Source organism: Pleurodeles waltl, chromosome 9, assembly GCF_031143425.1.
Source record: "Pleurodeles waltl isolate 20211129_DDA chromosome 9, aPleWal1.hap1.20221129, whole genome shotgun sequence".
NCBI classification, from domain to species: domain Eukaryota; kingdom Metazoa; phylum Chordata; class Amphibia; order Caudata; family Salamandridae; genus Pleurodeles; species Pleurodeles waltl.
Genome location: NC_090448.1, coordinates 742981779 through 742997290, shown reverse-complemented (window position 1 = coordinate 742997290; position 15512 = coordinate 742981779). Strand labels below are relative to the sequence as shown.

General features: G+C 43.7%; 1 protein-coding gene across 1 annotated transcript in view; it reads right to left on the bottom strand.

Moving 5' to 3' along the window:
- Positions 1–3536, bottom strand: part of RNASEH2C (ribonuclease H2 subunit C) — a 59517-nt gene extending 55981 nt beyond the window's left edge. Inside the window, exon 1 of the mRNA XM_069207857.1 lies at positions 3409–3536. The gene's annotated coding sequence lies outside the window, so the exon portion shown is untranslated. The remainder of the gene's footprint in view (positions 1–3408) is intronic.
- Between the last annotated feature and the right edge of the window lie 11976 nt (positions 3537–15512).

Here is a 15512-nt window from a genome sequence, read left to right as displayed (position 1 = left end):
AATTCATGCCACCCACAGGTCTCTCACAACCACCTGATAAAATTAAAATAGTGCAAACAAAAGAGCCAACCTTGAGGTATGCTCTATCAATAACAGGCATGGTCTTGGGAACCTACACTGCTGCCTTTTAGACCCGGTTAGAGGCATCTTCCTGTCACAGTGGAGTAATCGCGCTGGAAACCCATGTGGGGTGCGTGGGCCATCACAGCACTGAATTTACATTTCTTGAGTGCCAAAGGTGTTTTTCTTCAGTAACTTCGTTGGATTCTGATCATCTCAGACCCAAAAGCAGAAGCATCAGAACTCAAACGAAGGTGATTAACGTTGGAAGGAAGGTTTAGGCCATGGTTACTCGCTAACATTTTCCCAGGGGCCAAAACGTTTGGTGTGTGATGTGACCAAGGACTGCACTGATGCCAGCAGGGGGGCGGACAGTAGGAGGGGTGCTCCGGGTGGTGGGGTTACACTAAAGTGGGTGTAGGGGGAAATTGAGCATATACATCTAGTGGCTGAACTGCACAAGGTGAAACCAGGAACCCGCGCTTGAGACTGTTAACTAAAATTAGCTTTTTGCCCATCTGATGTTTACCATTTGTTTGCTTGCCTAGCACTCTTCTTTACAGCCTCATAATTGGTCGCTGCAGGCCTAGCATCATTTCCGTTCCTGTCTGTGGATCATGGAGCGAGCACAGATTGATTCAACTTAATCAGTGCCTGTCTGCTGCTCCCAACGTGATCAAAGCACTTCTTTTTAACTTCCAGGGCCCTGCAAACAGAAGGGACGCAACTGGCAAAACATACCTGGCAAGGCAAACAAAACTTCATAGTTTTATTTTCTATAGTTAATTCTTTTGCCAAATCTTTTCCCTTTTTGCACTCATGTTTTGTTTTTGCTCCTCTGCGCCTTTCTCGAAAGATGAGGATTATCTTGTTCTAAATACTGCAGTAAGACATTAAATCTTTCTTATACTTGTTTTCAGAAATTATGCTTCATGCAGTAGTCCCCAATCCATCCAACTCCAATCCAATCTGCCCCACTCTAAACCATGCCAATCCACCCCACTCCAATACACCCCAACTCAATCAAATCCACCGCACTCAATCCAATTGGCCCTAGATCAATCAAATCCACCCACTCCAAATCAAACCTCTCACACCTAGCCATTCCAATACACCACACTCCAATCCTCCCAAATCACCCCACTCCAATCTGCCCCAATCCAAAACAATCTGCCCCACCCCAAAACAATGATCCTCACTCCAATTCAAAACAATCTGCACCACTTCAATCCCAAATAATCTGCCCCACTCCAATCCAAAACAATCTGCCTTACTCCAATCCAAAACAATCTGCCTTACTCCAATCCAAAACAATCTGCCTTACTCCAATCCAAAACAATCTGCCTTACTCCAATCCAAAACAATCTGCCTTACTCCAATCCAAAACAATCTGCCTTACTCCAATCCAAAACAATCTGCCTTACTCCAATCTGTCCCACTCCAGTCCCAAACAATCTGCCCCACTCCAGCCTGCCCTACTCCAATCCAAAACAATCCACCCAACTCCAAAAACAATCTTCCCCACCCAATCCAAAACAATCAGCCCCACTCAATCCAATTCATCTCACTCAAATCCACCCCAACTACATCCCATTTCACCCTTCTCCAATTCACCGCAATCCACACCACACCAATCCAATACAGCCAAATCCAATTTACCCCACTCCAACTCACACCAATCCAATCCACCCAAATCTGTCACAATCCATTCCACTCGTCCAGTCCACCCCACTCCAATCCAATCCATATTAATTTAACTCACTCCAATCCAGTGTAACCCAATCAAATCCATCCCACCCCACTCCAAACCGCCCAAATCCTATTCACCTTAATCCATGCCACTCCATTCTACCCGACTCCAATCCACCCCACACCAATCTAATTCACTCTAGCCCAATCCACCAGTCAAATCCAGTCCACTCAGATCCAATTCACCCCGCTCCAATCCACCGCTCCAAAAATCCATCCCACTCAAATACACACCACTCCAATCCAATCCAATCCATCTCACTGCATTCCAATCCACTCGTCTCCAATTATATACAGTTAGCTTACTTACATAGCTAAAGAGTGCAGATCCGATTGCTGTTTTAACAAAAAAAACATTAGATGGGGTCTGTGTTGGTAAAGTACTGAAGCTGGCTTTAGACTAAGGCAGTGGCTCCCAAATTTTGACTTCTGTGGACCCCCACTTTACGATTACTGGAACCCGGGGGACCCCCCCCCCAACTGAATCATTATAGGAATCCAAGGACCCCCTCACTGAGTCACTACTGAAAGCTGGGAGGCCTAATCTCTTAGTATTATTTATTTTTCCAAGCGGTTGTGGACCCCCTGAAGAGTCTTCATGGACCCCACAGGGATCACCAGACCACGGGTTGAGAACCACTGGTCTAAGGTTTACAGCCATTACTAAGATCTTGGAGATGGGCCTGAGAAGCACTGAATTACGTACTAATTGCCATTATTTTTTAATCAGTGGAGGTGGGGTAAACTGGAACAGCCCCACATTAAAAAAAATATATATATATACAAAAATAAAACAAAAGTTGGAGCTGCTGCTGCTTCCCAACTCCCAAACTGCTGCTGGTTTTAAATTAAGACTCAGAAATATTTTCTTAACATAACTGAAGCTTCGATATGTGACATCTTTAACAGGTAGTGATGTTGGGTTAACTCAGAACAGAAATCTACGAGTTTCAAAATGCAACATGCTATTTGCTTAAATAACATGATCAGCTGGAGACGTCTCGAAAGACAGGGTTCCTTTTGGAAAGTAAGCATGGTAGCAGCACATTCACCTTGCCATGAATTTATGCCGCTGGACAAGCAGTGCCTAACATCATTCAACTGGAATTATGGTTTATAAATAACGTAACGTTTGTTGGGAAGCGTCAGGTTGGTGTGCGAAGGCCATGAAATGGCTGCTAACTGACCAACTCTGACTTTTAAACAGGAAAAAAGTTCCATTCACCAGATGAGTGCACCATCTCATCAACTCTGTGTTTTCCCATTGTAAAATCATGGCGAAAACAGTAACAGAATGAAGCGGGACGACTGACAAAAGTTATTTACTTCATAGAACATATCAAAATGAAAACGTATGAGAAAAGAGACCTACGAAGCAGTAGAACGTTTGGAAGTATGAGAAATAAATAAATAAAAATAAATTATGACGGGGGATGGGCATAGCATAAACTGCTGATAGACTAGCAGGGTAATAAGGCATGGAACATAAGGAAAGGGAACTTTAAAAAGAAACGCACAAAATAAATTAAAGCGGAGGTTCAGGAAATATTTGTAAACTTCATGAAAGAAAAGCGAAAGATACCACAAGACACTGTTTACCTGCGCGCGAACTGCACTAACAATCCGTCAATTAAACGCGATCTCTAAGGGTTCTTATTTGCCCATACTTTTAGCACATCCGGGTCAATAACATCCAGTCCCACGGCTAAGCATATTTTGTCAGTCATTTAGGAAAGGGCGGTACAGCGAATGTGTAAGGCGATTTAGGATTTGAGCCGCTTCTCCCAATCCTAGTACGTGTCAGAGAATTTGGAACTGCTGATTGGCTGTGAAGTCTGCCAGCCAGTGCCAGTGGATGCTGCCTCGTTTTGGGCGAGCATTGAAGCTTAGTTGGAGGTTTAACTCCTTCGCTGCCAGGCCTTTTCTACTCCTGCGCAGAGCCTTTTTTTGGCTATTTGGGGCAGTTCCCACTGAGGCCCTCATAACTTTTTCTCCACATAAGCTACCCATGCCAAATGTGCGTCCCTTTTCCCAACATCCTAGGGATTCTAGAGGTACCCAGACTTTGTGGGGTTCCCCTGAAGGAGACCAAGAAATTAGCCAAAATACAGCGAACATTTTGTTTAAAAAAAACAACAAGCATTGGCAAAGCCAATAGGTCTCGCTTTTGCAAGAGTCAGAGCTATAGGTGTTGTAAATGACAATGGGACTGATTTAGAACTCAGTGGAAGGGTTACTCTGTCACAACTGTCTGATATCATGTCTGCTGAAATCTAAATCCCATTATTCTCCCCCCACAGAGTTATAAATCAGGCCCAATGTCTTTTACCCATATGTTGTGGAGTGGATGTATGTGGTGTGGAGTAGAATTATGTGGGATGGACTTGAATTGTTAGTTGTGGCATTATGTGGCATGGAATTGTGTGGAGTGACGTTGTGTAGAGGAATTATGTGGCAAGGTGTGCAGTTGAATTATGTGGATAGTAATTATGTGGTATTGAGTGCACTGGAATTATGTGGAGTGGGATTGTGTGTCATTGAGGGTCATTATGTGGAATGGTGTTTTGTGCTGTGAAGTGGTGTGTAGTGTAATTATGTGGTATGCTGTTGAATTTTGTGGCATGATGTGCAATTCTGTGATGCAGATTGAATGTATGGGGTATCTTGTGTAATTTTATTGTTGAGTTGAATTATGTGGTTTGGTGTTGAATTATGTGGTGAGGAATTGAAATGTGTGAAGTTGAATTGTGTGGCATGTAACTGTGTGGTGTTAAGTGAAATTATGCTGGTTGGCATTATGTGGCATGGTGTGGAGTGTATTTATGTGGATAGTTGCTATGTGGCATAGAGTGATTTTATCTGTAATGTATTTATGTGGTATTGAGTAGAACGTAATTATGTGGAGTTGATTGATAATGAGTTCAGTATTATTACGTGGAGTTTAATTAAGTTGGGTGGTGTTGAATTGTGTAGTAGTGAATTGTGTTGTGTGGAATTGTGTGGTGTTGTATGTGGCATAGCCATAGATCTCGCCTGTTGGACCTTATACGTTTGTAGCTATGTAACTGATTATCCAGGGTGCTGTGCCAGCAGGAAATGACGAGCTATACAATTACTACATTCTGTTCTTTATAGTGTGTGTGTGTGTCAGGGTGCACTATTTCAGTGTACCATTCTCTGGGGAGCTTTCGTGTCCTCACAAAAAGCGAGTTTTATAAAGGAAAGCAACATTTAAAAAAAAACATTGTTGAACCAGCATTGGCACAGGGTCAGACAGGTACAGTAAATAGGCCCAGGCGTCAAAATAAAAGTGCACCCCATTAATCAAATTAGATAGGTACAAAAGTAGCCATTGTTTGCAATTAGAGGCAGTTTTGAACTTGTACAAACTTGTTGCATAAGTTGCTTGTGACTTATAAAAGACTTCATTGAGCTTGCTGCAGGCATTATTTGCTTTATAATCTTCGAAACGAACAGTAAAAACCCAAGCATACCATAGAAAAGACCCATGAACAAGCAAAAATTTGGCCCACACACTGAACTCTCAGACCAGTTGTTTTGGCACTGCTTGACTGTATTGAAGCCAGACTTTGACAGGCACTAAAGGGAACTATTTTGAAGGATGTTGTGCACAATCAAAATGTTATCAGGTACAGTGGAAGGAACATGTATGTAGCAATTTAATAGACAAAAGATCAACTCAAATAAAGCTAAGTATGTGTGTGAACATATATTTTGTATTGAATATTTATTGTCTGGTTAGCCAGATAAAGAGTTCTCAATGACAAGTTATAGGCAGCTTTCCACTTTGCCTTGCATATCCCAATGGTGGTGAGGCCTACTTACATAGACAACAGGCAGAGAATAAACAACAGTCTGAATACTATATTTTGGTAAAATAAAACTTAATTGCGCTTATCTCCAGAAGCATGCTACGAGTCAGGCCACAATCACTTCAACCCGCTGTTAAACAAGGAAGAAGGCTACTGCAGAATTAAATAATGCTTTAGAAACGATGTAATGCCAGAACGAAAAATGATGCACAGAGCTGCACACAGAACATGGCATCATTTACATTCATGCCCCAAAGACCCTCTTTCAAAGTGAAAGTTAAGGCTTTTAAAGATAGGGGAGGTGGGGGCTTTTCTGAGCGTGATGCAATCAAGATGGCTGGAATTAGGTGACTCGGGGAGGGGGGAGAGGAGTGTGTCTCTACTGAGCAGCCTGTGTATGTATGGCATGTGCACCAGAGCGAGGAAAACCTGCTGACGAATTTACACTCCCAAATCAGCTGCAAACCAAGATGAAAACACGGATGGAAAGCGATCCAAAGCAGCTTCTGAGTACACAGAGAAAGCATGAACAACTTCTCAGTGGAGCTGTGCCAATTACAGTTAGTAATATGTTTTTGCAAGTAACGTTGCTTCTCTGTTTCCCTCAAAGAATCCTAGTTTTCGATGTTTTAATTGGTGACAATGTGTTCTCGTGCAGTTCTGGGGAACAACAAAGTGGAAAGAGGAGCATTAAATTAAGTGAATTTTTGTTTAGTGTGTAAAAAAGTTTGGTAACCGCAGTTGTTTGTTGTTGAGTAACTGTGAGTGTACTTTCAAATGTGGAAGACTAAAATGTCCTGAGAGCATTATTTGCTTCGCAAATACATCAGTAACAGGAAATTAATAAAATAAAGCATGAAAGCAGGCGCCATGACAACATTTACAGGCCTGTTTTCAATCATGCGTGAAATCAAAAGGCAGGAGACACAGCTGTGCAATCAGGCAGGCTTCCCATGCCGCCTGCAGACACAGAAGAAACAAGCATTTGGAATGCAATAGTCTCGTGTTTGCTCGAGTTAGAGCTCATAGCGTTGTAAATTACTGACTGGACTTTTATTTCTACACAGACTGAAAACAAAACAAACATTTGAACTGCAATAGCTCTCGTGTTCGCTCGAGTTTCAGCTATTAGCACTTTCTTGCCACAAACTGAAAATAAAAAGTAAAACAGTTGACATAAGCAGCCAGTTCAAAGCGCTGCTGAACTCGCAGAGACAGACAAAAGCAACAAGCATTTGTAATGCAAGAACAGAAAATGTGCGAGGGAGAGTAATGAATGGAATAAACAAAGTCACACATCACTGCAGATGAAAAGTAAGTAATAGACTAGAGCCCTGTTAAAAGAAACAGACTGGGGCCACTGAAGCATCCAGCGCTCTGGTCCAATGCTATTAGCCTTTGAACAAAGTAATCCCTAAGCACATGCTTCATAGGCACAAGTGGAAGGGTGCAAGTACTAGGGCCATGCTCCAGGGGAGTGTACAACTGTGGAAAAGGTGGGACAAAGAGCAAGGATTGACCACTAGCAAGTAAGGATTTTTTAAGGACACTGAAACAAACCAGTGAAAAAGCAGAGACCCCACAAAGAAGTATAGAAGTATATACTAAAGTATATACAAGAGGCCTCGAATGCTCCACCTAAAAATGGGAAAAAAGGACTGCAGAAGAAAGCTTGTAGTTTCTTCCCTGAAAATGGCATCAACAAAGGGTTTGCAGTGGTAAAATCACCATCTTCCCACCTTTCAGGAACAGGCAGACTTGAATTAATTAGAAAACACAATTTTTCAACACAATTTTGACCTTTTACTGGTACATACCCCATTTTTACTATTTTTGTGCTTTCAGCCTCCTTCCAGTTAGTGATGGAAATGGGTGAGAAACCAATGCTGGATCCCAGAAAGCTAAACATTTCTGAAAAGTAGACAAAATTCCGACTTCAGCAAGGGGTCATTTGTGTAGATCCTACAAGTGTTCCCTACAGAAAATAACAGCTGAAATAGAAGAATATTGAAATTGAGGTAAGAAAACTGCTTTTTTTCTACACATTTTACTCTGTAACTTTTTCCTGAGATGTCAGATATTTTAAAGCAATATACCATTACGTCAGCTGGACTCTTCTGGTTGCGGGTATATATAGGGCTTGTAGGTTCATCAAGAACCCTAGGTACCCAGAGCCAATAAATGAGCTGCACCTTGCAATGGGTTTTCATTTTATACCGGGTATACAGCAATTCATTTGCTGAAATATAAAAAGTGAAAAATAGGTATCAAGAAAACCTTTATATTTCCAAAATGGCCACAAGATAAGGTGTTGAGAAGCAGTGGTTATTTGCACATCTCTGAATTCCGGGTTGCCCATACTAGCATGTGAATTACAAGGCATTTCTTAAATAGACGTCTCTTTTACACACCGTCTTACTTTTGGAAAGAAAAAATGTAGAGAAAGACAAGGGGCAATAACACTTGTTTTGCTATTCTGTGTTCCCCCAAGTCTCCCGATAAAAATGGTACCTCATTTGCATGGGTAGGGCTAGCGCCCGCGACAGGAAACACAAAATGGACACATCACATTTTCACAAAGAAAACCGAGCTGTTTTTTGCAAAGTGCCTAGCTGTGGATTTTGGCCTCTAGCCCAGCCGGCACCTAGGGAAATCTAGCAAACCTGCGCAATTTTGAAAACTAGACACATAGGGAAATACAAGATGGGGTGACTTGTGGGGCTCTGACCAGGTTCTGTTACCCAGAATCCTTTGCAAACCTCAAAATTTGGCCCAAAAAACACCTTTTCCTCTCATTTCAGTGACAGAAAGTTTTGGAATCTGAGAAGAGCCACAAATCTCCTTCCACCCAGCGTTCCCCCAAGTCTCCCAATAAAAATGATACCTCACTTGTGTGGGTAGGCCTAGCCCCCGAGACAGGAAATGCCCCAAAACACAATGTGGACACAACACATTTTCACAAAGAAAACAGAGCTGTTTTTTACAAAGTGCCTAGCTGTGGATTTTGGCCTCTAGCTCAGCCGGCACCTGATGAAATGTAAGATGGTCGGCGGAACGATGAGCAAGAGTCAGAGGAACACCAGCGGATGTTTAAAGTAGTGAAGATTTACTCAGATATAGGTTAGGTAAAAAGCCCTACTCCAACCACGTCCTCATCTCTCTACGTCAACTCTCTGTCTCCAACTTCTTCTCTTCCAAATGCCTCCCACCATTCTAGACTTCCACAGCATTCTCTCATTCTCTCTCATTCTCTCACTCGTGCCCAGAACGCACACAGAACACCTTCACAACACAAGGATACCACACCATCTTCCCCATATAGCATATAACAGAACTACATGGTAATTTCACTTAAACAATAACCAGATTATGTTGTATACAAACCAAAGCAAAACAGGCTGAACATAGCATCACAAAATCCATGACGAAAGAACAAAGTTTGGGGTTCACGTTACTATGGGGGTCATTACGACCTCAGCAGTCTTTTTGCAAGACCGCTGAGGGACCGCCGTGCTGAAGACCGCCTGTGCAGGCGGTTTGCCGCTCAGCGTATTATGACTGTTGGTAGCTCTCTGTCGTTATTCCGACGGAGAGCCGCCAACAGCCATACTTGCGGGCGGCGGGGAAGTGGAGGTTGCTCCACCTCCATCGCCACGCCAACAGAACACCGCCCAGCGAATCACGTCCTGTGATTCGCTGTGGCGGTGTTCTGTTGGCGGTGTGGTGTCGGCGGAGCTGCCCCCATGGCTCCCGTCACCTCCCGGAGGATCGACGGACCATTTAAGTCGATCGTCCGTTAGGGGAGGGTGGTGGGGGGGGTTGTGTGTTGTGTGCGTGCATGGGGGTGTGCGTGTGTGTATGTAGAGGGGGTGTGTGAGTGCATGTATGTTTGCTGGGGTGTTGTGTGTATGGGAATGAGTGCGTGTATGTCTGTGGGTATATCTGTATGGATGTGTGCGTGTACGTTTGAATGTGGGTGTGCGTGTCTGACTGTGTGTGTGGATGTAGGCATGTATGTCGGGGTGTGTGAGTGTGTGTGTTGGTGGTGCCTGCATGCGTGTCGGGTGTGTGTGAGTAATGTTATGTTGGGGGTCGGGGTGGGGAGGGGGGCCCTGCCACCTTTGGGGGGTGGCAAGGGTGGTGGGGGTTTAGGGGAGGGAGTCGGGGTGGGGGTGACCCCTATCAGTGCCAGGGAAGGAATTCCCTGGCACTGATAGTGCTTACTGCCATGGATTTCATGGCGGTTGAAACCGCTGGAAATCCACGGCGGTAAGCCGGGTCCAAATACCGCCGGCGGTATACTGACGGCCGCCGGGCTGGAGACCCAGGTCTTCAGCCCGGCGGTCGTCTCCGCCCTGGCGGGCGGGATGGAGAACCGGCGGTTGACCATGGCGGTAACCACCATGGTCATAATACTCCAAGGTAAGATCGCCAGCCTGTTGGCGGTCTGACCGCCGGTTCTCCGCCATCCGCCAGGGTAGTAATGACCCCCATAGTCTTTAAACCATGACAGCGTTGATACATTTCTTTTTGGCCGAGTCTCAGTTGGGTCTCGTATGCTGGGAACACTTAAGGCAATTCAAGCCTCTCGAGCAGTAAGTTCCGGGGACATGCTTTGACCTACATTAGGTCCCAAACATTTAGCCACCCTATTCAAGTTCCATACTCTGTGGTTTTCACGGCATTCTTGAATAGTTTTATGACTTTAAATGGACTTTTGAATTTAGATGATTTCCCCTCCTTCCTTGGAGACTTTATTTTAACATAATCGCCTTCACACAACACCGTTTCTTTTACAGCTTTCCGCTGATCATACCTCAACTTTCTTTTCTTTTTCACTTCTCTCTCTCTCTCTCTCTCCAACCTTCAATGTTATCTACCTGATCATTAACCTCCTTTCTTTTCTCCTTCACCCACCTAGGTTCCATCTCACTGTAAGGTGCCCTACCTTTGAACAACCGAAAAGGAGTCACCCCTGTGGTGGAATGTGGCGTTAGTCGATATTCTTGAACCTTTTTCTTTACATCACTCTCCCACTCAACACCATTAACAAGCGCTAATTGCATGCATTGCTTCAGCACCTTTGTAAAGCACTCAACAACTCCATTAGACTCTGGGTGATAAAGAGCTGTTCTTTTATGTACCAAATTTCTTTCTTTTAAGAAAGACTCTGTTGCATCAGAGACAAATTGCACTCCATTGTCAGTCAGTAAAGTAGAGGGGAATCTCTCTCTTTCAAATAAGTCATCAAGAAAGTTAATTATGTCTCTCGATGCGACCAAATTCACAAACTTGACTTTAGGCCAACGGGAAAACATGTCAATGCAGACTAAAACATATCGGTCAGCAGATTTCAGTTTAATTGGACCTGAAATGTCCAAAGCTATGTCAACCCAGGGACCGGAGGACTCCTCACGCATGACCATGGGTTGAATCCTACATTTTAATACCTTATCAGAACACGCGCACTCATGACAATTCCTCACTTCTCTTTCTACCATCATGTCCATGGCAGGCAACCAGTAGGCGTTCCTTAATCTCTCCTTTGTTTTGGATATGCCCATGTGGCTTGAGTGAGCACGATTCACGAGTTCCATTCTCAAGCTAGCTGGAGGAACCAACTTGCTGCCTCTCATCAAAAGTCCATCCACCACAGACAATTCATTTCTGACCTGCCAGTAACCTGACATTTCTTCACCTAGTTTCTCCTTGACACCCCAACCATTTATGATTTTATTTAGCACTTCCTGCAACGTGACATCTTTAGACAACTCATCCACCCACATTGATTCTGAAATCGCTCCCTCCGTAACGATACAGAGTTTTATCTCTTCATCAGCTACCATGTCTGCAAAACACCCTCCTTCAATGATCTCCTCATCTTTTCCCGTGTCTGGGCAAAGTCTCGAAAGACAATCAGCCTGAACATTTAATGTCCCAGGCATGTAGGAAATCACAAACACAAATTCTTGCAGTGCCACTACCCACTTCCTGATTCTATGTGAGATCATCTCTATTCCTTTTTTAGTAAATACCTCTATGAGAGGCTTGTGGTCAGTGACTATCTGAAATTTATGTCCCCACAAAAATGTCCTCAGTTTTCTCACTGCCCAAAACACACTACGCGCCTCTTTTTCAACAACAGAATAAATGAATTCTACTCCCTTCAAACATCTAGATGCAAACAGAATTGTCCTCATTTGACCGTGCTTTTTTTGCAATAAGACCGCCCCAAGACCCTTTGAGCTGGCGTCAGTCATCAGAATAATTTCATCATGTGCGTCAAAACTCCCTAAATCTGCTGCCTTATCCAGGCTGGCTTTGATGTCCTGATACACCCTTTCACATGCCTGATCCCACTTAAATTCTGCTCTTTTCTTTAACAACTGTCTCATGTAATAGGTTCTTTCTGCAAAGCGTGGGACAAATTTATTATAAAACTCTGCCATCCCTAGAAACTTTACAAGTTCTTCTTTATTTTGTGGACTAGGCAAATTTTTAATAGTGGTGACTAAACTCGCCTTGGGACGAATTCCTTTCGCCGAAATTTCATGACCCAAGTACTCAAAGTTGGGAATGTTTATCTTGCACTTCTCAGCCTTGAGCGTTAGACCATTGTTTCGTAGTTTCTCTAAAACCATCCTCAATCTCTCATTGTGTTCCACCAGATTGGTCCCTGTGACTAGAAGATCATCCTGATACACCTTCACCCCCTCCATGCCCCTCAAAATTCTTTCCATGGCCCTCTGAAAAACCGATGCTGCAGAAATCAACCCAAACGGCATTCTAAGGAACTTGAATGTGCTGAATGGTGTAATAAAAGTGGTAAGTTCCTGGAAAGAACTATGCAAATTAATCTGAAGGTAAGCAGAGGTCAAATCTAGGGTTGAGAAGTGCCTTGCCCCACAGAGCGAACACAACAACTCTGTAATATTTGGGAGTGGATAGTGATCTATGATGACAGACTTGTTTAGATCTCTGAGGTCAACACAGAGTCTAGCATCGCCATTGGCCTTCCTTGCCATTACCACTGGCACCACCCATTCTGAAGCCTCAACCTCTTGAATGATCCCATTTGCGATGAGTTTTTCGATCTCAGCTTTCATTTTGTCCCTTACCAACAAGGGAACATTCCTTACCTTCGCTGCCTTCGGCTGTGCTCCAGGCTTAAGCCTGATTCTATGTACATAGTCCTTAAGACAGCCTAATCTCTTGCTAAATACATCTGGAAACTCTTTCACCCAAACACACACATCTTCTGAAACAGATTGAACCGTGTGGTTATCCTTAAGTCTAACAGGAGGGTCTTCATTTGGATCAAGCAAAATTCGGAGATCACGTTGATGAAACCAACTAATTAAAGAGTCCCATTTTACAGAGACATACACTTTTGCTGGAATAAGGTGTTCCTTAAATTCTATACTTCCCCAAAAGTAACCCAACAGCTTTATTGGTTCACCACCATAACCCTTTGGTATCGCATCTGGTTTTGATAATTCAACCATCCCTTTTAAATGCCGATCATAAAATATTTTTGGTACTAATTTGATTTTTGCCCCAGAGTCAAAGAGAATTTTGAGGGGTTTACCATTAACCAAGATTGACTCTACAGGACCATCAAAAGACCCAACACCTGTTTGTAAGACCTGAACAACATTCACTGCTTCCGCCTCATTTGTGTTACTATCACACCACACTTCTCTTATTTTTTTTGTGTTATTCTTCACCCTGCAACATTTTGCAAGATGTCCAACTCTACCACAGTTTCTACAGAGTATTTTCCAGGCAGGACAATCTTTGTTATTGGCCATATGGCCGATATTCCCACACCTAAAACACTTCCCAGCGAAAGTTTTTTTCGTCATTGCTGATTCTCCACCACCTTTATTGTCAGTATTGTTGCATCGTATCGCTTTCACAGAAGCTCCTTCTTCCCTTGTTGTGTCCGACACAATGGAGTCTTTACGAAGCACCTCAACACATTTCTTGGAGTGTTCACAGGTTCTGGCCAATACTAGGACTTCATCTAGGGATGGATTATCTTTTTGCCACATGCTCTCCTTTGCCTTCTCCAAGGAGCACCCAAGCATGAATTGATCCCTTAAACGTTCCTCATAAGAATTTCCAAAGTACAAGTAGAAGCAAGTCTTCTGAGCTCTGTTATATATTGTTCCATCGTCTCACCTTGGCGTTGCATCCTTTTTCCTAATTGGTACCTTTCTAGAACTGTACTTACTTTTGGTAAGTAATGCAGATCCAGTTTCTTTAACGAAATCTCAAATTCATTGAGACCTGTTGAGTCTGCATCTGAAAGCTCAGGAAGATTTTCAAAGACTTCTTGGCCCTCGGTCCCTAAGCAGTGCATTAATAGTGATGTCTTCCTTTTGGCTCTCAAAGAAGTACTGCACACCCTAGCATAGTTGTTAAAAACCTTTTTCCATTTTTGCCATGGAATGGGTGGATCACCGGGAGAGGTTAAAAAAAACAGTGCAGCAGGTACGTTCTGCATGACTATTAGCGTTAAAGACCAACTGAGTTGATACAGCTACAGATAAAACAACAGATTTGCCACTGATTCAAATCTCGAATTGGAATGTAGTTAACAACATAAATTGAAGCTGCAAGACAATGAAATAATTCTTGGTGAGTCTTTAGATATTTTCATCTTAAACTGACTTTCAATGTGGCATTTTCGGTGTAAAGGCACTTTATTTATTTGGTTCTTCCAGTTGAAGGTGTGCAAAAGGCAGAGTTCAAGCCTCGGTGAAACACGCGTTGGATCAAACGCGGCGAAGTAAGAGTTGCTAGGGTAACAGTTGCTAGGGTTGAATGCAGCGAGTTTCGTGCCTCAGTAGAAGACGCAAAGGCTCAACCCGTCGTGGTTACAGTTGCTAGGGTTGTGGGCGGCGAGGTTTGTGCCACAGAGTAGACGCGTTGCTAGGTGTTGCTAGGGTTGCGCGTAGCGATTCTCGTGCCACAGTGCTAGACACGTAACTAGGGTTGCGCGGCGAGTGGAGAGCCAAAGTAAACACACATGTACAAGTATGAAGTACCTTAGATGAAAGTAACCTCAAGGATCGTGTTGTTAGGGCTGCTGAGTTCACACCTTCTCTTCCACCGCTGAGCTAACATTCGTCTCCAGAGATTCCGCTACGGTCCGCCCGTTTCTCTCAGGTCTCTAGTCGCTCTCTCCAGTCTCTCGTCGCCAATGTAAGATGGTCGGCGGAACGACGAGCAAGAGTCAGAGGAACACCAGCGGATGTTTGAAGTAGTGAAGATTTATTCAGATATAGGTTAGGTAAAAAGCCCTACTCCAACCACGTCCTCATCTCTCCACGTCAACTCTCTGTCTCCAACCGCTTCTCTTCCAAACGCCTCCCACCATTCTTGACTTCCACAGCATTCTCTCATTCTCTCACTCGTGCACAGAACGCACACAGAACACCTTCACAACACAAGGATACCACAGGAAACCTAGCAAACCTGCGCATTTTTTAAAACTAGACACCTCGGGAAATCCAAGATGGGGTGACTTGTGGGGCTCTGATCAGGTTCTGTTACCCAGAATCCTTTGCAAACCTCAAAACGTGGCCAAAAAAACACGTTTTCCTCTCATTTCGGTGACAGAAAGTCCTGGAATCTGAGAGGAGCCACAAATTTTCTTCCGCCCAGCATTCTCCCAAGTCTCCCATTAAAAATGGTACCTCACTTGTGTGGGTAGGCCTAGCGCCCGCAACAGGAAATGCCTCAAAACACAACGTGGACACATCACATTTTCACAAAGAAAACAGAGCTGTTTTTTACAAAGTGCCTAGCTGTGGATTTTGGCCTCTCGCTCAGCCGGCACCTGGGGAAACCTAGCAAACCTAC